The 23918-nt window shown below is 35.5% G+C and overlaps 2 long non-coding RNA genes across 3 annotated transcripts in view; both read left to right on the top strand.

Annotated features, from left to right (window-relative positions):
- Positions 1–23918, top strand: part of LOC122685590 — a 402095-nt gene that overhangs the window by 192787 nt on the left and 185390 nt on the right. The gene's annotated exons all lie outside the window — the stretch shown is intronic.
- LOC122685591 lies at positions 301–23792 on the top strand. 2 transcript variants are annotated; one of them, XR_006338456.1, is made up of 3 exons: positions 301–486; positions 9606–9610; positions 23753–23792. It is a non-coding gene; the product is annotated as an uncharacterized LOC122685591 (long non-coding RNA). The 2 variants fall into 2 exon arrangements; XR_006338455.1 differs by lacking the exon at positions 23753–23792 and adding an exon at positions 17360–17399.

Raw genomic sequence — 23918 nt, 5'->3', positions numbered from 1 at the left:
GACAGTGACTACAGCCATGAAATCAGAAGGCAATTTCTTCTTGGCAGGAAAGCTATGACAAACCTAGAGAGTGTGTTGAAAAGCAGAGATATTACTCTGCTGACAAAGGTCTGTATAGTCAAGGCTGTGGTCTTCCAAGTGGATGTGAGAACTGGACCATAAAGAAGGCAGAAGGCCAAAGAGTTGATACCTTTGAACTGTGGTGCTGGAGAAGATTCCTGAGAGTCCCTTGGACAAGGAGATCAAACCAGTTAATCTTAAGGCAAATCAACCCTGAATGTTCATTGGAAGGATTGATGCTGAAGCTCCAGTATTTTGCTCACCTGATGAGAACAGCTGACTCATTGGAAAAGTCCCTGATGCTGGGACAGATTCAGGGCAGAAGGAGAAGAGGGTGTCAGAGGATGAGATGGCTTGATGGTATCATCAATGCAATGGACGCGAACTTCAGCAAACTTCGAGAAGTGGTGAGGGACAGGGAGGCCTGTCATGCTGCAGTCCATGGGGTCAGACATGACTGGGTGACTGAAAAACAACAATACAAAGTAATAATGTCCTCAAATTATATAGAGAAGTTAGTTGTCAGTCTAGGAATCCATACAAGATTAACAATGTTAATACTAAATTGAATAAATACCATTCACATCTGAAGGTTGAATGAATTATTTTCCAGCATAAAAACAGAAAGTTTACATTTCACACACTTTCACTTAAAAAAGAAACAAGGAATACTTCAACAAGGAAAACAAGCTCAGTAAAAAGAAAGATATAATTGCAGCACTATTTACAGTAGTTAGAATGTGGAAGCAACCTAGATGTCCATTGACAGATGAATGGATAAAGAAACTACAGTACATATATACAATGGAGTATTACTCAGCCATAAAAAGGAACACATCTGAGTCAGTTCTGATGAGGTGGATGAACCTAGAGCCTATTATACAGAGCGAAGTAAGTCAGAAAGAGAAAGATAAATATTATAGACTAACACATATGTATGGAATCTAGAAATGTGGTACTGATGAACGTATTTGAAGAGCAGCAGTGGAGAAACAGACATAGAGAACAGACTTATGGACATGGGGGAGGGGAGGAGGGAGACGGCAAGACTATGGAGAAAGTAACGTGGAAACTTATAATACCATATGTAAAATATATAGGCAATGGGAATTTGCTCTATGACTCAGGAAACTCAAACAGGGGCTCTGTGACAATCTAGAAGGGTGGGATGGGGAGGGAGATGGAAGGGAGGTTTGGGAGGGAGGGGATATGGATGTACCTATGCAAGATTATTGTTGATATTTGACAGTAAACAACAAAATTCTGTAAAACAATTATCCTTCAATAACAGTAAATAAAACACCACACTCAAAAAAAGATGTAGATGGAATAAACAATAATAAGCAAATACAAAGTTAAATGTTTTGGAATATCTTAATTAGTATTTACTGCCAAAAATTATCTACCACTAATTTTAAGGGATTTTAAACAAGAATAATGAAATTGACAGTAATAACTTGAAAAATAAGAGGAATTTAAGAGCAGTTTGTTATGTTATGTCCTTATAAAGGACACTTATTCAATAAATTTGTGTTTATTTTTTAAAAATGTGAGTGTAACCATTAAAATAACAGAATTGCAATGTCTTTTTATTCTAAGAAATCAAACCAAAGTGAGAATAAAACATTTATTTCAAAGGTGAAGATGGGAGGAAATAGAAAAAATAATAATAAAGCAAAAACTGCTGCTGCTGCTAAGTCACTTCTGTCGTGTCCGACTCTGTGCGACCCCATAGACGGCAGCCCACCAGGCTCCCCCATCCCAGGGATTCTCCAGGCAAGAACACTGGAGTGGGTTGCCATTTCCTTCTCAGCAAAAACTAAGTAACAATAATAAGTTTGATTTATAGTTATATGAAATGGTTTTCACCAAAAAAAAAACAATTTATTTGCAAAGGCAAGCAAGTAGAAGAATATGTATATAGTGATGTATCTGCTATTTTGATCTTTGCATATCAAAACCGGTAGATCTTACACCATCATGGAGAAACAAGCTCTAGAATTTATTGATAAGCATATCATGACACTGTATCGTAAAAGTCTTCAAAAGAGGCCTTCTTCTATCCAGAGAGTCCTTGATAGTCACAACATACACACACAGAAGTCCAATATGTTACTTATGGATGTAAGTAACACTACTAAAATATTGCAGCACAGATGCAGCCAGTCTCAAGTTCACTGTTGCTTTTGTGAAGAAAGGGGAAGAATGAGATTGAAGACAGTACAAAGGGAGCATCATCCCCTCCATTTTATCTGTAACAACTATCTATAAGTAACGTTGAGATTCTCACGGTGATGTTCTAACGTCCATTGGACTTTTGGCAGTTGTTACCTGGGTGTTTATAATGTTAAGCTTTGTGCTTTTCTCACGTGCATGTGTGCTAAGTTGCTTCACTCGGGTCTGACTCTTTGCAACCCTATGGAGCATAGCCCAGCAGGCTCTTCTGTCCCTGGGATTCTCCAGGCAGGTGGGTTCTTTTCCACAAGTGGCACCTAGGAAGCCCATTCTTTATGCTTAGCTATATGACAGTAATAGTAATTTTAATAAAGTTCTGAAATAATTTTCCTTTACTTATATAAGGAATACTGGAGTAGTAATATTTCTTCATAAAAGTACTGAAATGATAGACTAAAACATGTATTCTCCTGAGAAAACCAACAGAACTGTCATAATATTTAATTTTCTAGCACAGTTTCCAACTTTGAAATTACTAGTTCCAAAGGAATGTCAGACTACTTACACACATCTAAAAATCCTAAATTTGGCTTAAATCCAGTATTGCCTGCCTATTCCAAAATTGCAGGTGCTATTTATGCCATGTACATGAAACCACTATGTGTCAAAATTGCATTTTCCTTCTATTGTTTCAGATCACTTGGAAGCATCTTCACAATTACAAGGATCTGATTCCCTACCAGCTCATGCTCTCTTAAATCAGGGGGATGTCAGCAATAAAAGAAATTACATGTCTTTTCACATGTGAAAAATTCATCCATGGGTGCTTCACAGAGAAGCATTGTCTTCCAAGATAGATGTAAGGCTTACTAGAATTAAGAGTGAGAGTGAGGAATAAAGTTAAGAAACTGTACAGTTACAAGCAATAAAGGCCCAAATGAAATTAAGTGATAATGAGTCTGGCCTTAATTGAGTTTTACTCCCACTGCTAAACTATTTAGTAAAATATATTATCACATCATATCTTTTATGATGCTTTAAAATCTGTGCTATATTAAAGCATTAGTTATTATGATACTTAAAAATACGACTTGCTTCATTTCGTAGTATTGTTTGTCAAAGGCATTATCACAGCATTGCAGTTGTTTGTTGGAACTCCTCAACCTGGGAAATAAGAGTTAATTTAGCTATCATAGTCACAGAAATTGCCTTTTTTAATGCAAGATTTATTTGATTTTAATTTAAAATCCTCAGTGAATTTCCCAGTAGGATAGTAATTCCACATTGGAACACTCAATTTACATGGTATCAGAGAAGTGGATTCGAAGGAAACTCTACCCTGTCCAAAGAATTCCTGCCCTTCAGTGAATTTGTCAGGTTGATTGCTATATCCCAGTAATGACATGGATGGTCTGGGAAGAGCAACGTGTCAAAGAGGCCAGAAATCCTCTACATTTGGCTTTCGTTGAAGCAACTCTACCTTGAGCTTAATTTTGTCCCCAAACACCACAATCTCTAAAAATATAAAATATTCAAGAGCAGGGGAGGAACCACTGCACTCTGCTGGTCAGTACATGACAGCTTCAAGTTAGTTCAGCAAAGTTTTATGCTAGCTACTCAGATTCTTGGACTTCCTTGGTACCTCTGATGGTAAAGAATCCGCCTGCAATGCAGAAGATCCAGGCTCAGTCCCTGGATTGGGAAGTTCCGCTGAAGAAGGGAATGGCAACTCACTCCAGTATTCTTTCCTGAAGAATCCCATGAACAGAGGAGCCTGGTGGGAGATTCTTCTTAGGTCCCAAAAACTACTTCATGCATCCAAGTATGACAAAAACCACTACAATATTGTAAACTAATTAGCCTCCAACTAATAAAAATAAATGAAAATTAAAAAAAAATAACAGAAAGATGTAACAAAACAAAACAAAAAAAAACTACTTCAGTTTCAGCACTAATTCTAAACTGAAACTTCAACTTAACCTCCTTTTTATAATATATTAAGTTGTTTTGAAATCACAAGCTTTAGATAATGGTTCTCTGTTCACAATCCTGGACTGCTGTTTTCTAGATTTAGAGTTCTGTTAGGATTTTTTAGCACCTGGGAAAGTGACCTGCACATAGTTAAGTATGTGCATCAGAGCATCAAAAAATTGATGAATAAATTTATGTATGCATGAATAAATGAATGAATATGCATATAAATCTTTTCTAAGATTCACTTTCCTCTATATAAACAGAGGGATAAGGTCTCTAACATTCATTGATATTATTAGAGTAAGAAAAAACGTATATAAGGAACCTGCAACAAATTAGAATCAAAAATAATATAAATGAGAACTCAAGTACACTCCTATTACAACCTGAGTAGTTCTGCATTATTTTGGGGGCTCCAAAATCACTGCAGATGGTGATTGCAGCCATGAAATTAAAAGACACTTACTCCTTGGAAGGAAACTAATGACCAACATAGACAGCATATTAAAAAGCCGAGACATTACTTTGTCAACAAAGGTCCATCTAGTCAAGGCTATGGCTTATCCAGTGGTCATGTATGGATGTGAGAGTTGGACTATCAAGAGGGCTGAGCGCTGAAGAATTGATGCTTTTGAACCGTGGGGTTAGAGAAGACTCTTGAGAATCCCTTGGACTGCAAGGAGATCCAACCAGTCCTTCCTAAGGGAAATCGGTCCTAGGTGTTCATTGGAAGGACTGATGTTAAAGCTGAAACTCCAGTATTTTAGATACTTGATGCAAAGAGCTGACTCATTTGAAAAGAACCTGATGTTAGGAAAGATTGAAGGCAGGAGGAGAAGGGGACGACAGAGGATGAGATGGTTAGATGGCATCACTGATTGAATGGACATGAGTTTGGGTAAACTCCAGGAGTTGGTGATGGACAAGGAAGCCAATGTGCTGTGGTTCATGGGGTCACAAAGAGTCGGACATGACTGAGCAACTGAACTGAACTGGAGTTTTGCATTGAATCATATTAATTTCTGGCCAAAGTATTCTCCAACATGATGACAATTCGATGTAAAGTATGTTAAATGATACCACTAAAGCATCTTAGTGCCATTTCCCTGTCACTAGATTGCATTCTACATTCAGTCACTCTCTCGATGATGTAACTTTTGTCATAATGGAGAACAGTAGCCACATGCTGAAGAATGCATTTGGAAAATCACTGAACATCACACTGCCTCCCTATTCTACTCATTCTGACACTATTAGCTGTGATCTTTTAGTATTTTAGAGGTATGGGGAAAAGTCAAAAGTTCTTCTAATACTGAGATTCACTTCTCAAGAAGAAAATATATATCTATTTGGTCAAAATGATGAAATTGGTTACCTTTGCAGAAGTGCTAGCACAGAACCAGGCAGAATACAAGGTCTAATAGCCAAGTAGACATTTGTGTTTGTGTGAGAGAGAGAGAGACAGAGACAGAGAGATCATGATTTGTACAGTCACTGGGGATTAAATGGCACTCCTTTTGGGGGGATTATCTATTCTTCCTTTCGTAATGAAACTGAAGCCTATGTTGGCATACTTAATGACTGCAGTTTTCAAACTATGATCTAGGGATTAGGATTTCTTTTAAAAATTAAAAAAGAACAATATTATACCCACAAATGACTTTCAATTCATACTATTTATTAACAGAAATTATATGGCATCTATTGCATCTTTAACTATAATAAAACTATAGGAAATGATTATGAGATGCAGCAAATTCTTCAGCTGACTCTTACAATATGGGTGCAATTTTAATATAAGTATAATATCTTTGATTTAGTCAATTTTAACTTAGCTCAAAAGCATTGTGAAGAGTCTAAATTAAAAACTACTTTTCCAGCTTTTAAAACTTTGAGTAATGATGAGAAAAATTAATCAAATTTAAAATTTTATATGTATTCTTAGGATGATTTTTCTATGAGGTTGATATTTTAACAGATTAGAAGGAATAATTATCTGTTTTCCCTTCCTACTATGGAATGCCACATATTGCACACTCCCTACAAAAATGCCAAAGCTATCAGTGAGAAAGAGGGATCCTAGAATCAATTTATTTCAGATCACTTCCTCAGTTGCAGATTTGAAACTGATTTTGCTCAATTTGAGAGTATAGATTTACTTTTCAGGTGTTACAAATCAAAAACTGAATTTGGAGTTGATATTTAAAGATGAAATTCATGTCACAAAATTAAATGCTAAATAGCAAAATTAGCAGTTAACCTCTTTTTCCCCTCGAAAGTGAATTTCTGTTAGTAAACAGCACAAGATTGGGAGCAGTGTCATCAGGAGGCCGCTGTTCACATGAGTGATAGAGCATGGGCTGCAAAAGTGAAAGCTTCCCCATTCCACCCTGTAAATGTGGCTCAGGTGTGAATGAGTCAGTTAATCATGTGAAAACATAGTTCAATTGTGAATCAATCTCTGGCTGAGCCTGCTTGACTAGATATCTGAGGTGAAGGCTGTTGACAGCATGCTTTCTCTTGATTGACCGAAGCTGGAAAAGAGAAAGGGGTGGTTTCTTGTCCTTATTCCTGTCACTGACTTCCATACAACATTCTTAAAAAGTTTTGATAAAGTCAGAAACAATTCCAAGAAAATTAAGGTAAGATTTATACTGTCCTCTGATATTTTCTGTTCAGCCGCCCTTTATCTGCATTGCTTTGAGTCTTTGAGGCCCAGGAATGAAATTCACTGGGGAATTTTAAACCACCTTGGGGTCTGTGGACCTGGGCCATCCTAAGTGAGATCTTAACATTTAAAATCCTCTGAAGAATGAATAATGACCAAATCCTACAGAGAGATTTTTAAAAATTTTTCTTCAACTAATCTCTGCAGTCCTCAAATCCCGGTAGAATAGCATCAAAGTCACTGATGGATTGAGATTTAAAGGAGCCGTCTCCTCCAACACCATTACTCCTTTCGCTGCTTAGATTTTGGCATTTTCCATCCTCAGGATAAAGAGAATTTACCTTGCCCTTCATCTCATAAAGGGCTTGCACTGTTTGTATACATGTCAAGACATGTTCTTTTCATCTGTTTATTTCATACAGGGCAGACACAAGTCTTTTTTAAAGACTATGTCATGTGTCACCTATTTTATAAAACCTAACCTCTTCACACGTTCTGGAACATTTTAGACACTCAGAGCCATTAGTGGAATGAATGAATGAATCTCTGTCTACTTCATGAAAGACTGATTTATAAAAAGCAAGTCTTTTTTATTCATTGTGCATTTATTTCTAGTCTCTATTTAGAAACTTTAAAACCTTGATGTATTTACTGGGCTTTTACCAATACCACTATTGCTGGCTCATAATAGACACACATTATTGTTTGGGAAATGAAGGAACTGGCAATCAATACTAAAACTACACTCAAATATATAATCTATTAAATTTAAAAAATGTATAAAATAGATGATTCTTAATGAGTATGAAAATACTTATTATTTTTATTACTGTATAACCACAAATTATCACAAATATAAAAGCTGAAGACAGCATGCATTTCCTTACTTACAGGTTCTGTGGTCCCAGAGCCTAGGCATATCTAGTCTGATTCTCAGCTCAATGTCTTCCCAGGCTGCAGTTTAGGCTAACCATTAGCTAGAGACCCTTCTTGGCTCCTTGCCATGTGGCCCTCTCCAAAATCCTCTCAGACCTTCTCACAACATGGCAGATTACTTCTTCAAAGCTGGAAAAAGAGTTTGTTTCTGCAGGAATGTCCACACACTATTTTTAACAATTATCACTTGATTAAGACAGGCCTATCTAACATAATATTCTTTTTGGTTGACTCAAAATCAACTTGTTTGGGACTTTAATTACATCCACAAAATCCCTTCAGCTTTGCCATCTAAGACAGCCTGATCATGAGAGTAATATCATACTTACAGGTAGTCCTGTAATATATTTACAAGAGATAGTACTGATTATATTTCAGAGGATAACAACTGTGAAGTCTCCTCAGAATCCTGCCTACCACAAAATGTGAGGATAGAATTTAAGGTTTGAGTACATAGAACACAACCTGCTCTCATAAATGTTCTGGTTTTCTCTCTAGGCAAAGAGTAAGTTTGCATTTCCCAGCAGATCCCTTTTTGAAGTTAGAGACAGCTATTGTTTTAATCTTGGCACTGAAATGAGATTCAAAATGCATGTGTCACTTCTACAGGAAACTTGAAAAACCTTCACTCAATTCACCACATTCCTTTCTCCTGTCTAGTGATTGTGAAAGCTTATGTTGAGATGAGGCCTCTCAGCCTCAGTCTTGCCTTGGTCAGCTTCCCTCTTGAGTGATTATACATGAAGTCTTTCCTCCAACAGGCTTTGGAAATGAATCATGGGTGAAAAAGTTTTGTTGTGTTAAATCACCAAAATCCCGGGGATCTTTGTTACTGAATGAAAATTTTGCCAACCCTGAACCCTCTGTGTACCACTTAGAGTTCAGTGTTAAGGCACATCTTAGTCACTTAGAGCCATGAAAAACCAGAATGCTTTCTAGAAGGCTAAGAGGGAACTAGTAATGAGAATATCTTGAAAAAGAAAAAAATACCAATTGTACTAGAAAAGGGAGCGAGGTATTAGAAGAAAACTGTTGAATAAACATCATATTATGAGGAATTTAGAATAAAATATAAAAATATATATTAATAGATGTCTTTTGGTATGTCATTGGTATAAGATTATGGAGTATGAGGTCAGGTGGGTACAGTAATACAAGGATCAGTTCAAGGAAAATTACTATTGTTCTTTATCTTATAATTGAATTAACATTGTTTTCTATCATATAATTACATCTTTAAATTGTTTTTCCCCAAAACGTGATTTATAAAATTTGTTAAACTGCCTTCTTATCCAATCGTTTTTATGTGTAATATAATTTTAAAATTACATGATGCAGTTGCTCATCATTCTTCCAAAACTCTAAGATGAGAAGGGAGCTATTTTCTAGCTTTGGTTATCTCGATGTTAAATAGCAGAAAAAGAAAAGAAATGGTCTGGTTAAGGACCGTTGTTATTGTTCAGACACACAGTCATGTCTGGCTCTTTGTGAGCCCATGGGCTGCAGTTCGCCAGGCTTCCCTGTCCTTTACCATCTCCTGGAGTTTGCTTACATTCATGTCCATTGAGTAGGTGATGCCATCTAACCATCTTATCCTCTGTTGCCCTCTTCTCCTAGTGTATAAGAATTATTTTTTACTTCTTTTCATGGACTACCATTATAAACCATAGATCTGCTTTCCCTCAACCCTGTCACTAAAAGTAATTATAGAAATAAGCCTTAAATGATATGAAAAAGAATAGCAGCTAGGGATCAAGAAGAACCAGATTCTAGAATTGTCATTACTAAGCAGTGTGTGTGTGTGTGTGTGTGTGTGTGTGTGTGTGTGTGTGTGTTGTGCGCGCGCGCGTGCGCTGAGTCAGTCACGTCCACCTCTTTGTTACCCTATGGACTGTAGCCCCTCCAGGCTCCTCTGTCCCTGGGATTTTCCCAGCGAGAACACTGGGGTAGCTTGCCATTTCCTCCTCCAGGAGATTTTCCCAACCCAGGGATCAAACCTATGTCTCCTGTGTTGCAGGCAGATTCTTTACCACTGAACCATCAGGGAAGACCAAGAGATATGTAATCTTATATGAAATAAATAGTTCTGTGACTTTTCCTTCCCTATATACTGGTAGAGATATGACAATTTGATCTGAGGTTTCCTTTTACATCTGAAATTCTACATATACTTTCACATAAATAAAGGACCAGGTGAAAAAATAGAATCTGTGCCTCAAAATTTTTTTTAAATTTCAAATTATTTTTAACGTTTTGCACTCTTTGTTTTCATATATACTAAATATGGTTATACATAGACATCCTAATATCTTCAGAGTCTTTTACCCTCCTGTATGTCTTATGAGTCAAGTCCTCTGTGGTTAGAAAATTGGAAAGTCAATAATATTACACATAATAAGAACTTGTCTGACAGCTACATTCAGCTTATTACTCATCTAATCTAGTGACAAAGACAACCAAAAACCTATTCATCAACACTCGTAATAAGAAAATAGAAAGGTATTAGAACTATGTTTATGACACCCACAAAACAAAGTTACTACTCAAATCCTGAAGGTTGTGAAATGATTTCTCCCCTAAAGTTGATTTATAAAATCTGTCACCCTCTCCTGCTCTCCATTCATTTTTGTAAGTTGTGTGCTTTAGAAATTATATGATTCAGTGAGTCCACCATTCTCCCAAAGTCTAAGAAAAAAAGGAACTGGTTTTCTAGCTATGATTATCGAAGAATGTTTGCCCTTACATCAGGAAAATGAAGCCTGGGAAAGAGAGACTTCCTTTTTTGGTATATGACTATGCTGTGAATATAAATGTATGACTGCACTTCCAGTTATTAAATTCAAGTTTGGGGGGCCAGCATTGATCTGTCTTAGGTTCAAGATAAACTCAGCTGGCTTTGACTTCCCCAGGACTGGCTCTTGGCTCCCTTTTTGGCTGTGCTCACACAAAACCCAGTTTCTCACTGTCTGGTCCAAGATAATACACCTACATCCCAAATGAGAATTTCAAAATTCAGAACTCCAGAAGAGATCTTGTATAGAACTTTCTTACCCCTCTTTCCTCCTTCAGCTATCTTGTTTATTTTAGGTAATTTTTCTTCATACAGAGAAACCCTGTTGCAGAATAATTTGTTGTCAAAATAACTTATTTGTCTAGCTACCAGAAATCTAAAATTTAACTTGTGAAAGGCAAAGGGACAAAAAAAGTGCATGTTGCCAAATTAAAAGATTTTCTTCTTCTATTTGGAGAAGAAGTGTATAACTTTTAATAATTGTGAATTTCATTTTAATTCTTATAATATTGAATCAGTTTTCATGCATTTATGAGTCTCATGTATGCCATAGCCAAGTAATTTACAACCATGTTCCATGAACACTTTTAATTTGGTAAGTACATTGTTTCTCTATGATGTTGTGAGCCACTAAATTTTTAATTTACATCATTACCACAGAAGCCTCCCCATTTTAAAATTTAGGCTGTTTGTGTTTTTGATATTGAATTGCATAAGTTATGAATATAGTTTTAATATCACTTATCATCATATATTGCTTGCAAATACTTCCTCGCATTTAATAGGTGGTCTTTTCATTTTGTTGATAGTTTCCTTAACTGTGCAAAAGGTTTTCAGTTTGGTATATCCATGCTTTTTGATTTTTCCTTTTGTCTCTCTTACTTTAGGAGACCTATCCCAAAAAAGTATTGCTAACACCAATGTTAAAGGCCATATTGCCTAAGTTTTCTTTCGAAAGTTTTACGGTTTCATGTCTTACACTTAATTCCATTTTGAATTTATTTTTGTGTATAGTATGAAAGAGTGGTTCAGTTTGAGTCTTTTGCATGTTGCTATTTAGTTTTCCCAACATCACTTACTAAAGAGCTTATCTTTCCTCCATTGTACGTTCTTTCCTTCTTTGTCATAGATTAATTGCCCATATAAACGTAGATTCATTTCTGGGCTCTCTATCCTGTTCCATTAATTTATGTGTCATTTTTGTGTGTTCTAGTACTAGCTTTGTAGTATAGTTTGGCATCAGGGAGTGTGATACCACCAGATCTGTTCTTTCTCAAGATTGATTTGGCTAGTTGGGGTCTTTTATATTTCCATACAAATTTTAGGATTATTTGTTCTAGTTGTGTGAAATACCTCACTGGTATTTTGATAGGAATTTGTTTGAATCTGTAGATTGCCTTGGGTAGTATGGTCATTTTAACAATTTAAATTCTTCCAATGCATGAACACTGTATATCTTTCCATTTCTGTGTCATCTTCATTGCTTTTATTACTGTCTTATAATTTTCCTAGTACCAGTCATTTATCTCCTTGGTTAGACTTATTCTATTCCTAAGTATTTTATTATTTTTGATGCAGTTCTGAGTGGGATTATTTTCTTACTGCTTTTATAATTTTTGTGATAGTTTCTTTGTTAGTATATAGAAGTACAACAGATTTCTGTATGTTAGTTTTGTAACCTGCAACTTTATCAAATTCATTGAAAAGTTCTAGTAGGATTTTGGTGGGATTTTTATAATTTTTGCTAATTTTGCTAATATCATTTTGAAATATCACATTGTATTATCTGTGAACAGTGAGATTTTTACTTTTTCCTTTACAATTTGGTCCCTTTTACTTCTTTTTCTTACATGATTGCTATGGCTAGACTTCCAATACTATGTTGAATAAAAGTGGCAACAGTGAGCATCCTTGTCTTGTCCATTATCTTAGAGGAAGTGCTTTCAGCTTTTCACCCCTGAGTATAATGTTATCTGTGGCCTTCCATATGTGGCCTTGATTATATTGAGGTATGTTCCCTCTATATCCACTTTGTTGAGCGTTTTTATCATAAATGGGACCTGAATTGTTTCAAGAACTTTTTCTTCATCTGTTGAGACAATCATATAGTTTTTATTCTCAATTTGTTAATATGGTGTATCCTGTTTATTGAATTGAAGCTATTGTGCCATCTTTACAAAGATTTGCATCTTTGCAAATCCAACTTGAACATGTGTATGATGTAATACTGTGTTTTTGAATTCTGTTTACCAATATTTTGCTGAGGATTTTTGCTTCTAGTTTCATAAGTGATATTTGTCTAGATTTGCTTTTTCTTCTAGTATTGCTTTTGTTTAGTATAGGGTGATGCTGGTCTTACAGAGTAAGTTGAGAAGCATTCCTTCCTCTATCTTTTTAGAATAGTTTGAGAAAGACAACTGTTAAATTTTCCTCAAAGGTTTGGTAGAATTCAACTGGAAACCATCTGGTCCTGGACTTTTGTTTGTTGGAAAAGGCTTTTATAATGGGTTCAATTTCATGGCTGGTAAACGGTCTGTTCATATTTTCTATTTCTTCATGGTTCAGTCTTAGGAGGTTATACATTTCTAGGAATTAGATTTCTTCTAGATCGTCCATTTTATTGGCATATAATTACTTATTAACCTCTTATGATTCTTTGTATTTCTGTGGTGGCTATTGTGTCTTTCACCTTTTCATTTCTGATTTTATTGTTGCTATTATATACATATACACATGTACCTCCTGTACTATCTGCCCCATTTTCTATCCCTTCATTTCTTCATGTGATTCTCCTCAACTTCTGTTAGAGCGTAGCTTCTCTTCTTCAACCATGATCCCAGGGCAGGCTGAGCAGCTTCACCTGACACTAAAGGAGTGAAAAACTATGAAAATATAAAGTATTCTCAGGGCAATTAAAAGCTTTCTTTGATTTTGTCTTGCTAAAAAGGCCAAGTAGTCAACTTTTTCTATCTTATGTACTTCTGATTTAAGAAGTGGAATTTCAAGGCAACAATGATGAAAAGTAAAATCCATCAATTTATAGCTGCAAAATGTTTTCCAATTTTATTCAGTACAAAATAAAGTTTATAACATGATATATATGTACAGTATTATAGACAGAGTGTCTTAATAATTTCCCAAGGGATTCTACATTAACTTCATAGGATAAATCAGAATCCTCCCATCTCCTTGAAGAAAAGTCTATAAACAGTTGCTCTGTATAATGTGCATTTAGATTAGTAAATACATAGGAAAAATAATATAACCTTTGAAATTTTAATGTTAAATTTTAAGAAATAATTGCATTTCAATTCACATAAATCAACTGAGCTAAATTTATTGAAAATCACATCTAGGATAAATCAGTTACCTGCATGCCTGCACTTACATTCAAAACTAATTTTTTAATAATGCACTTTTATATAAGCCCATTTTATTTAGTTAGAGGATCTGGTTTTACCATACATGAACCATACAGTTTGACTGTATCATTTATAGAATTACAGATAATCCTTTCTAAGAGTGAAATTCTTTGTGTGAGTATTTTGTACAACATTTCACATATCAGCTAATAAAACTATCTGAGAAGCCTATGGTACAAGATACACATAAGCAAAAAAGATGAAAGGAAAGGTTAACACTTTTCAGCATCTGTCAACACTGTCTCCTGTTACATTTGATCAACTTTAAAGTAAATGCAAACACATGATATCATTTACAGTAATAAAAGCAAATGCCACACAGCAGCTACTTCGCTTTTATCCATTCTACAGATCACTCATCACAGACCATCATGAAGTAAGGGTGACATTGCTTTGTGGTGCATCTTTGGCAGGGACTCACACTGCTTCAGCCCTCAGTACTGCTCATTCACCCTATAACTAATGGCCGAGTCCACCAGTGTGCATTTCCTGTTTAAAATCTTTAGAAGGAAGCAGAGTAGAAAAATAATGTCACTTCTTTTTCCTTAGAAAAGGTAAAAACAAAAGAAAAAACAGGAGTACCAAATAAAATGTGAACAACTGAATGTGTTAAATGCGTCATTGCTTTCTGAAAGATTTAAATGCATTTTCAAAAGGAATCAAGGATTCCTTTACCTAAAGCAGTGGTCCCAAGTGTGGTTCCTACACTAGCAGAGTCAGCATCACTTGAGAAACATGAGTGTTTTAGGGAGAATGTAAAACTTTACCAAAAACAGCAGAAATAAAGTTTTCAAGTAGATCACTATAATATTAACTTAAAAATGACAGCCAGGGTGCTCTTATCAAAAAGCTTAATGAGAAGATGAACACTCTTGAGAACTGAAACAATGGTCTAGAAGATAAAAAACTTATGACAGTGAGCAAAAATCCAGGGATGAGAGAGAATTAAAAGTCTTGGAGGAGAAACTGAGGAGATGGCTCATAAAAATATTTTACAACCTAAAAGAAGAAAAAGAAAACTGGAGACAAACTTCTAGAGGGGAAATATTTGCTGATCTGGTGATAGTTGAAAGTTTTCATTCAGGATTAGCAAAAAGACAAAAGGCTCTCTATGTGCCTTTGAAACTTCTGAAGTGATAAAGAGAATCTCACACACATCCTGACTTAAAGACAAGGCAAGGAAAAGAAAGGCAATCTAACATGGGACATTAAATCTGCAACACTGAAAACCATTAAGCACTGCAATTAATCTATAATTCTTGAGCAACAAGACTGGGGCCCAAGAATATTATAACTGTTAAGAAATGGGAAGTTACGTACATATATATAATGCAAGGATTAAAAGGCATTTCAACAACATGTCTAGAAAAAAAATGCTCTCTTTTCAGCACGAGGGAAGAGGAAAAAAATGTTATCATGGGGCATGATAGCATGGGGCATATAAGATGATGGGGCATCTTATGACATATAGTTAAATATAAATTGATTATAAGTGTAACTGACAGTATGGTAAAAATATATTAAATAAGAGTTTTTGAAACTGAAGTGAATCTTGTGTTCAGTTTGATTGTTTTAAAATGTGAATGACAGAAATTCTAAATAACAGTAAACATTGGCCATTTATTTTTTGCTTTCTAGGAATTCCAGAAGCTATGGTCCCATTGTTCTTTTGCTGTGATTGTTGTTACTATTTTTTTTGCTGTTGCTGTTTTCTGTCTTTGCTGGCCCTTTCTAATCTACTGTTTGCCTTTTTGGTGTATTATCATCTCATGGTCACAAGATGGCTACTGTAGAACTAGGGATCATATTCTCACAGAACAAAGAGAAAGTAGAAAAGAGTCCAAATGGTCATTTTCCTAATGCATATTTATCTTTTTTCAGAGAAATATATAGTTTTCATATGCATGATAGCAACCTTCCCCTAATTACTCATTGGCCCAAACACATTGATAGGACCATTCATAAGATAATTATTGGCAAAGAAGGATATAATAATGATTGTCTTAGATTAACAGGAATTTATCCACTAAAGCCGAATGCTTCACTTCTTAAAAACACCATAAAGTTCTATGAGCAAAGAAGAACTTCTAAGTGACTGTTAAATAAACCAGCAGAATTGCTTTCCAATACCATACCCATATCACTTATATGTGGAATCTAAAATATGGCACAAATGAATTTATTTATGAAGCAAACAGATCTACAGACATAGAAAACAAACTTATGGTCATCAAAGGGGAAAGGAGTGAGGGAGGAATAAAATAGAGTTTGGGGATTAGCAGACACACCTACTGTATGTAAAATAGATAAGCAGTAAGGTACCATGGTTTGGCACAAGAAATTATATTCTGTATCCTGTAAAAAACCATAATGGAAAAGAATATTAAAGAAGAATCAGTTCAGTTCAATTGCTCAGTCATGTCCAACTCTTTGCAACCCCATGAACTGCAGCATGCCAGGCCTACCTGTCCATCACCAACTCCCGGGGTCCATTGAAACCCATGTCCATTGCATCGGTGATGCCATATATATATATATGTGTGTGTGTGTGTGTGTGTGTGTGTGTGAACATGTGTGTATAACTGAATCACTTTGTTGTATATCAGAAACTAACACAGCTTTGTAAATCAACTATATTTCAACTAAAAAAAAAGAATTGTCCTTTTATATTTACTACTACACATGTGCATATGTATATGTGTTATATATATGTATATATAATACATACTATTATAATATAATATAGTATTAAGAATTTTAAAAAACACCATAAAAAGCAAGGCAGTGTAAAGGATGTGAAGATTGAAAAAGTGATAACATATAAAAGTTTGAAGTGTGTCTATTTGTATGTGGAAGAGTATACTTAAAATTCTGAAGAATTTCGTTAGTGTGAAGGAAAGGTAAAGGCAAATACACAAAGTGCTCAGATGTTGGAGATAATTATTATTTTATTCCGAAGCTACAGTCAGTGTGACCTGGTACAAACTGGAAGAACAGTAATGAATGTGTTTTAAATTTAATCAGTTGGAATCTAATTAATTGTATATTGTACCATGTTGAGAGGTTTTCCTGGTAGCTCAACTGGTAAAGAATAAGCCTGAAATGCAGGAGATTCCGATTCAATTCCTGGGATGGGAGATCCCCTGGAGAAGGGATAGGTTACCCACTCCAGTATTCTTGAGCTTCCCTCGTGGCTCAGATGGTAAAGAATCTGCCTGCAATGCGGGAGACCTGGGTTCTATCACCGGGTTGGGAAGATCCCCTGGAAGAGGGCATGGCAATCCACTCCAGTGTTCTTGCCTGGAGAATCTCACGGACAGAGGAGCCTGGCAGGCTGCAGTCCATGTGGTCCCAAAGAGTTGGACACGACTCAACGGCGAAGCGCAGCACAGCACCATGTTGAAAGAAGTAAACTGAAGGAGAAAATGAAGCATCCTCAGTGTTCCTTCCTCCACTCGAGCTTCGCATTAGAATTTGCTGGGTGACACTTTAAAAATACTGATGCTCTGTCACCATCAATGCTCTGGCAAATGAATCCAAAACCGAAGGGTCAGATATGGACCACAATTGTTTTATCCAATGATCTTCATGAGCAACCAGAGTTGATAACTACTCTTTTAGTACAAAATCAACTATAAATACATACATTTTAACCATTCTCTCCACAGTCATACTTTGAGGACCTGTCATATGCCAGGCACTGTTCCAGGCATTGGCAATACAGTAAGAAATGAAATAAAGTGCTTGTTCTCATGACTTTGACTTTCCAAAGAAAAGAGGAAGCCCATATTTATGATAATACAACATGGTCTAATGAAAGAAGGTGCAAGTGGTGCCCCAAATAATTCCCTGCTAAGGAGAAAACTGAGCAAGACAGGAAAAGACTGAGGGGACAAATCAGGAGCACCCATGTGAAAGGAGAAATAGGGGCAGAGGGGAGAAGAAAGAACAGTGACTTGCATCAAGAATATGTCCAGCCCAAGGGAAAATTGTGGTGAGCAGAAAATTCCATCCTTACTTGTACTAGCATTCAGGATTAATGGTAAAACAAATATGCTTTCAGACACAAGTTTAGAGGCTTTACCATTTCTGGGTCACTACCCTTATAATGTCTAAAGTGTATTATTCCAACAGGAAGGAAGTGAAGCTCAGGAGGAAAACATTTTTACAAACTTAGAAAACATATGGATAAACTCTAATGAGCACTTTGATTTACAACAATTTTATAAAAGATAAACTTAGGGTACGGAATTAAAAAATGATAGACTATAAGTAGTATAATAAAATGCCAAGAAAGATGGAACAGTGAGATCAGAGTTGAAGATTTCCAATGGGTACAGCTGTTTAGGAGGAGATGTTGATTTTGATGAACTTCAGATTTCAATTCAAGTGTATAAATGAAATTATAAACACTGTGTTCTCATTAGAATAATATAGAGTCAATAACTTGAAAATGAGTTAAAAATGCAATAGAGAAAATATGATTAACCTACTAGACATTAGGATGAGAGAAAAATCTGCAAAGAACAATATGGAAACTATCGAACAAAGATGGCAAAGCATTCATGGGCTTTACTGTGTTCTATTTTTGTGTCAGATATATTTTGTAGTAAATGTAAAGAACAAAAAGAAGATCTTAAGAACTATTATGATGTCACCAGTGTTAAAAATAAAAAGTCAAACCAGTAAGCAAAACAAAACATAAGTCCATTAACAAATCTAAATATATAAGGAGATTTAATATACAACAAAGCAATATATTAAAACAACAGAAAAGGAATGATTTACTCAATCATTGATATTGGCATCAGTGGATATCTATAATGTGGGGTGATAAGAAACTGGGTGGAAAAACCTGGTTAAATGTAAAGCCCATCTAGAATACTACTACACTTATGCTGAATAGTAGGCATGCCAGTGTCATTAAGAAGTAGAATGTATTATGGAGAATAATGATGGGAATATAGGAATATTTGTCTCGAGTCCCTTTGAATTCCTTTAACTGTATTATTTTTGCAAGAAAATGATATTATGAATTAAAACCAAAAAGGTTTATCCCAATCTCCCAGTTTGGCATTGATATATACATACTGCTGCTGCTGCTGCTGCTAAGTCACTTCAGCCGTGTCCGACTCTGTGCGACCCCATAGACGGCAGCCCACCAGGCTCCCCCATCCATGGGATTCTCCAGGCAAGAACACTGGGGTGGGTTGCCATTCCCTTCTCCAAATATGCATACTACTATACATAAAATAGACAATCAATGGGAACCTACTGTATAGCACGGGGAACTCTACTCAATACTCTATAATGACCTCTGTGGGAAAAGAATCTAACTGATTCACTTTGCTGCATAGCAGACAACATTGTAAATCAACTTTACTCCAATAAAAAGTCTTTAAAAAATAAAGTCAATTAAAAGAAAAAAGTTTAAATGCAAGTACTTCTAAAAAAGTAAACATTAAAGTAGATGCAAATAAATGTATGAACAAAATTGACATTACTTTCACAGTGCAAGCAGTGTCCATGTAGAACACCAATGCAATATTATACATTTATCGTGAATCAATTATTATTATAAATTACAATTCATCTGTTAGATGTGAAAACAAGATATTTTTTGGAGTATAGTGTGATTTCTTGTACTTGGCGAATATATCTCAGAAAAGTAATAAAATGATCTATCATTCTTGCAATTGGCCTCTTTGCCAAATACAGCAGGGTGCTGCCTTGCCCACTTTGCAGACTAGGGACCTAACAAGAAAGAATAGGGGAATGAAAGACCTTCCATAAGTATACTTCAAAGCAAATAAAAATGATTTTGTGGGCTCCGCATTTGCAATTGCCTTTCTTTATGACCTCTGGAGAGCTCTTTAGCAACACTTGAATTAGGACTTTGGGCAAAGAGCCTGCTCAAAGTGAAACTGCTATGATAGTTACTCTTGACCACGGTACATTGCTTTTCTGTCCCCAATGCCAGGCTTTCCAGCAGTGGGAGCAGTCAGGGAGTACCATTAAAAACACAGACAGTAAAAACTATGAGAGTTCCCTGGAGCAGATTAAAAAAATTCATGTGCATTTTCTCATTTTCAAAATATAATATTAAAAAGAGAACCTCATTGGAACTCAGGATATCTCTTGCATTTCCGAGATTTATCTATAAACACCACAGAGTTCTTGAACAAGGCGATTTCTTTACTACTTTGTTGTTACATTTACCATTTATGATAATTTGGGGACACATTTCAGAGCGTGACTGTTTATTTCAATCAGCTCCATAAGTGTATCTTGATTATAGAGGTGGAGAGCTGTGGAAAATTGTATTAATTTAAGGATGGGCCTGTGAGCTTCTAGTTAGCATAGTTCGTATCTAGTTAGCATCATTCCATCATCCCTGTAATGCTACATCACTAAGGACCTGTGATAGGGGGTGAGTTTAATAGGAGGGGACATTTTTGTCTTGTCTTTTAATTTGTATATCAATTTTTATAAGTCTTCTCCCCAAAGAAGTATCTGTTCAGGTTTATGTCACTGTCCTGGTTCATGTATAGATTAACAGCATGTTTTAAATCAATTTTGCTATTGTGTCTTTCTATTTAAATTTAAGGCTACTTCTGATGGTTGCAATTCACTTGTCATAAAACAAATCTCCCTTAGTCACTTCCAAATTTTTATAAGTTCACTTTGGTAGACTATCACTTCTGTTTTGGGCCAAACCATATGGTTAACCCTGTTCTACTCCCCCTCATTTTGGACCAAATTCAAATCCAGTATTTGTTTCAATGGAAATTCAATATTCACATGAGAGATTCATCAAGTAACCTCAGGCTTAATTTCCAACACCGTTCTCTTCAGCAACCCTGTTCATGGTTCCCCTTGAACTAGCCATGACCTGGGGCTTCCCTGGCTTGAAAACTATAAACTCTAATGGTCTTTCTTTGACTATAACTTTTCAAGTTCACTCTTTTCCTCTTAAACCCGTGAACTTTAACCATGTAAAGACCTCTATTTGTCTGTCTGTGAATCCGTTTCCTTTTGGTTTCATGTCTCTCCCAGAATTCTCAAGTATTGAACTTGTACAGTGAATTGCTTAATTGTGTAGACTCTGGAGGGAGACAGCCTGGATTTGAAATCTGACTCCAATATTTATTAGCTGTGTGACCCTGGGAAGACACTTAACCTCTCTGACCCTTATTTTCCTCATCTGTAAAACAGGGATTGTAAGAGCATATATCTTTTTTAAGAAAATAAATGTTTTAGATTTCTTTCATCTTCTATAAAGGAAAAGGCCCATCATTTATGAGTGCGAAAGTGAAGCAGGGAAATAAATTATTATGTTATGAAAGGACCACTTTTTCATAAAGATAAAAATTTACCTTTATAAATACAAATTTTATCCTTCTTAATCTTTCTCTTATTTATTAGTGAGACACCACCCCAAGGTCTTCAAAGTGATTTTATATGAGTTAGCACAGACTTTATTGTTTTTAAAGGAACTAGTCACAACATTCAAAAAAATCTGGGTGTGTGCATTTAAGACCTATCCCACCCCTGCCTCTCACGTCATATTCAGTTATCCTAAGCCACTCCAAAGGAAAAGGAATGTGACCAGACAGATCATGACACCAAACACTGCCTTTCTGGCAGCAGAGCCGTCGTATCTCTGCCATCTCTCATGCATAGTCATGCAGGCAAACTGGCTCAAGTTCAAGACCTCCTGAGAAGCTGATCACCCCGCTTTCTCTCACTTTAGTTTAGCTGTTGGCAAAGAAAAACTCAGACGTTGCTTCAGGAAAGGAGGGTAGGTAGGAGAACAAAGGTGATTTGAAAAATATGATTTCTGGAAAATGGCAGTTCCTTTATGTCTATCTGCTTTTCTCTCGAACAGGATATTTTTCATAAGTCCTGTCTTTACCTGAAGTATTACATGGCTACATGAAACATTATTTTCCCACTCCACCCACTCAGGCTGTCAAGCCAGCCTCATCTGAAGGAAGAGTAGGAGTGAGAATTTTTATTTCAAAAACAAGAGTGTCTTGAAGTCTTCCTGGAAGAGAGTTCCTCCATAATTTTTGCACATCAAAGTGATAATGAAGTGAATTCAGATGTCCATTTTTTATCTTAAAAGTTAAATTCATCCTAAATTCTGAAACTAAACTACATAAAAGAATTTGAAGATTTATTTACGCTTTACTGTGGGGCATTTTTTAATCCCAAATCACAGTATTTAAACTGGAAATTCTGTTGCTCCTATTTATTCCATGTGGAGTTTGCTTGTTGAGTTTGCATGGTTTTATGCTTAAAGAAGCAGATAATCTAACTTCTTGACTCTACCAACACCTCTTTGTGAGCTACAAACAGATTACATAACCTTTTTATGCCTTGTCCCCTACCTTTATGAAATAAAGACTTGTTTTATTACCTTTTGCATTTCACAAAGGAGTTACATTGTTTAGGTTTGCTTACAAAGAACTGCATATTATTGCTTTGTTGCTCTTGAAAAAGATAACAGTAGTTGAAGGCACAAATTGTTCAACTAAGAGGCTATATCAATTATTTAAAAGTCTTACCAAAGATCACTACTAACCATTTGATGTAACAAAAACTACCGATGGATGCTTGTTACATCAAATGGTTAGTAGTGATCTAACACAAGAATACATGAAAAATTAATATCAGATTTTATATAATGCCATAAGTTGTGAGAAAAAAATAATATATTCACAAATTCATTTCAAACATTGCCTTCTGTATCAAAAGCAGCTAAGTAGTGATTTAACATCTAGACAGGACATGTTTGGGACAAAATTTACAGAAACCCATATTTAGGAAAGTAAGCATGAGCGTGATAATTTTTACCGTAATCATTAGCCATTGTTATAGATTTGTGCACGTATGTAATTTTGAAGAGATGAATGTGAAACAGGGAATCCAACAAATATCTATAAGGAAATGTATTTTAAAATTTTAAAAATCAAGCAAGAATTTACCTTATCTGTAGATTTTCCCCATGTATTTAGGTATACTAAAGCCTAAATCATATCCTAAAGTCCATCAAAAAAAGATATTTCACGATGTTTTACCCAGTGTTTATTAGATTCATTTTTAATAAATTTTTAAATTTCAAAATCAATTTCCTTGTTCTATATGTATTAGGAATTAGCAGTGAGCTGGTTTCTCCATAACTATTTCATTCTTGATATCTGGAGTATAAAGTGATTTTCTAGACCTGATTTTAAAACTATTCATATATATATATATGCTATACACACATGCAAATATAAATATACACACATTTATATGTTTCATTTCTGATATGTCATATAATTAACTGTAGCCCCTTTATTTATAGAGTCTTTAAGAAATTGGTTTCTTCAAATTTGCAAAATTTTACCAGGAAGAAACAAAATCATTATGTTATTATCCGAGTTGAAAATGATAATAATATATTGTTAACTCCAAATCTGCATTTTATTTGCTAATACTCATATTCTGTCACATTTCAATGTGCAAGTGCTTCTCAATATTTGCACATGGACTTTTCTTCTGTTCATATACTGAAGTTATATCTTAGCAACTAAATATGCCATTTGGAATATTAAAATTTGTTTTTAAAAAGATATCTAGATAATAAGATGCATATAGCATGTGTTTGACGGAGAAGGCAATGGCACCCCACTCCAGTACTCTTGCCTGGAAAATCTCATGGACAGAGGAGCCTGGTAGGCTGCGGTCCATGGGGTCGCTAACAGTCGGACACGACTGAGTGACTTCACTTTCACTTTTCACTTTCATGCCTTGGAGAAGGAAATGGCAACCCACTCCAGTGTTCTTGCCTGGAGAATCCCAGGGACTGGGGAGCCTGGTGGGCTTCTGTCTATGGGGTCACACA

The sequence above is a fragment of the Cervus elaphus genome, chromosome 28 (assembly GCF_910594005.1).
Source record: "Cervus elaphus chromosome 28, mCerEla1.1, whole genome shotgun sequence".
NCBI lineage: Eukaryota > Metazoa > Chordata > Mammalia > Artiodactyla > Cervidae > Cervus > Cervus elaphus.
The sequence above is the reverse complement of the archived record's forward strand: the minus strand, read 5'-3'. Positions and strand labels throughout refer to the sequence as shown.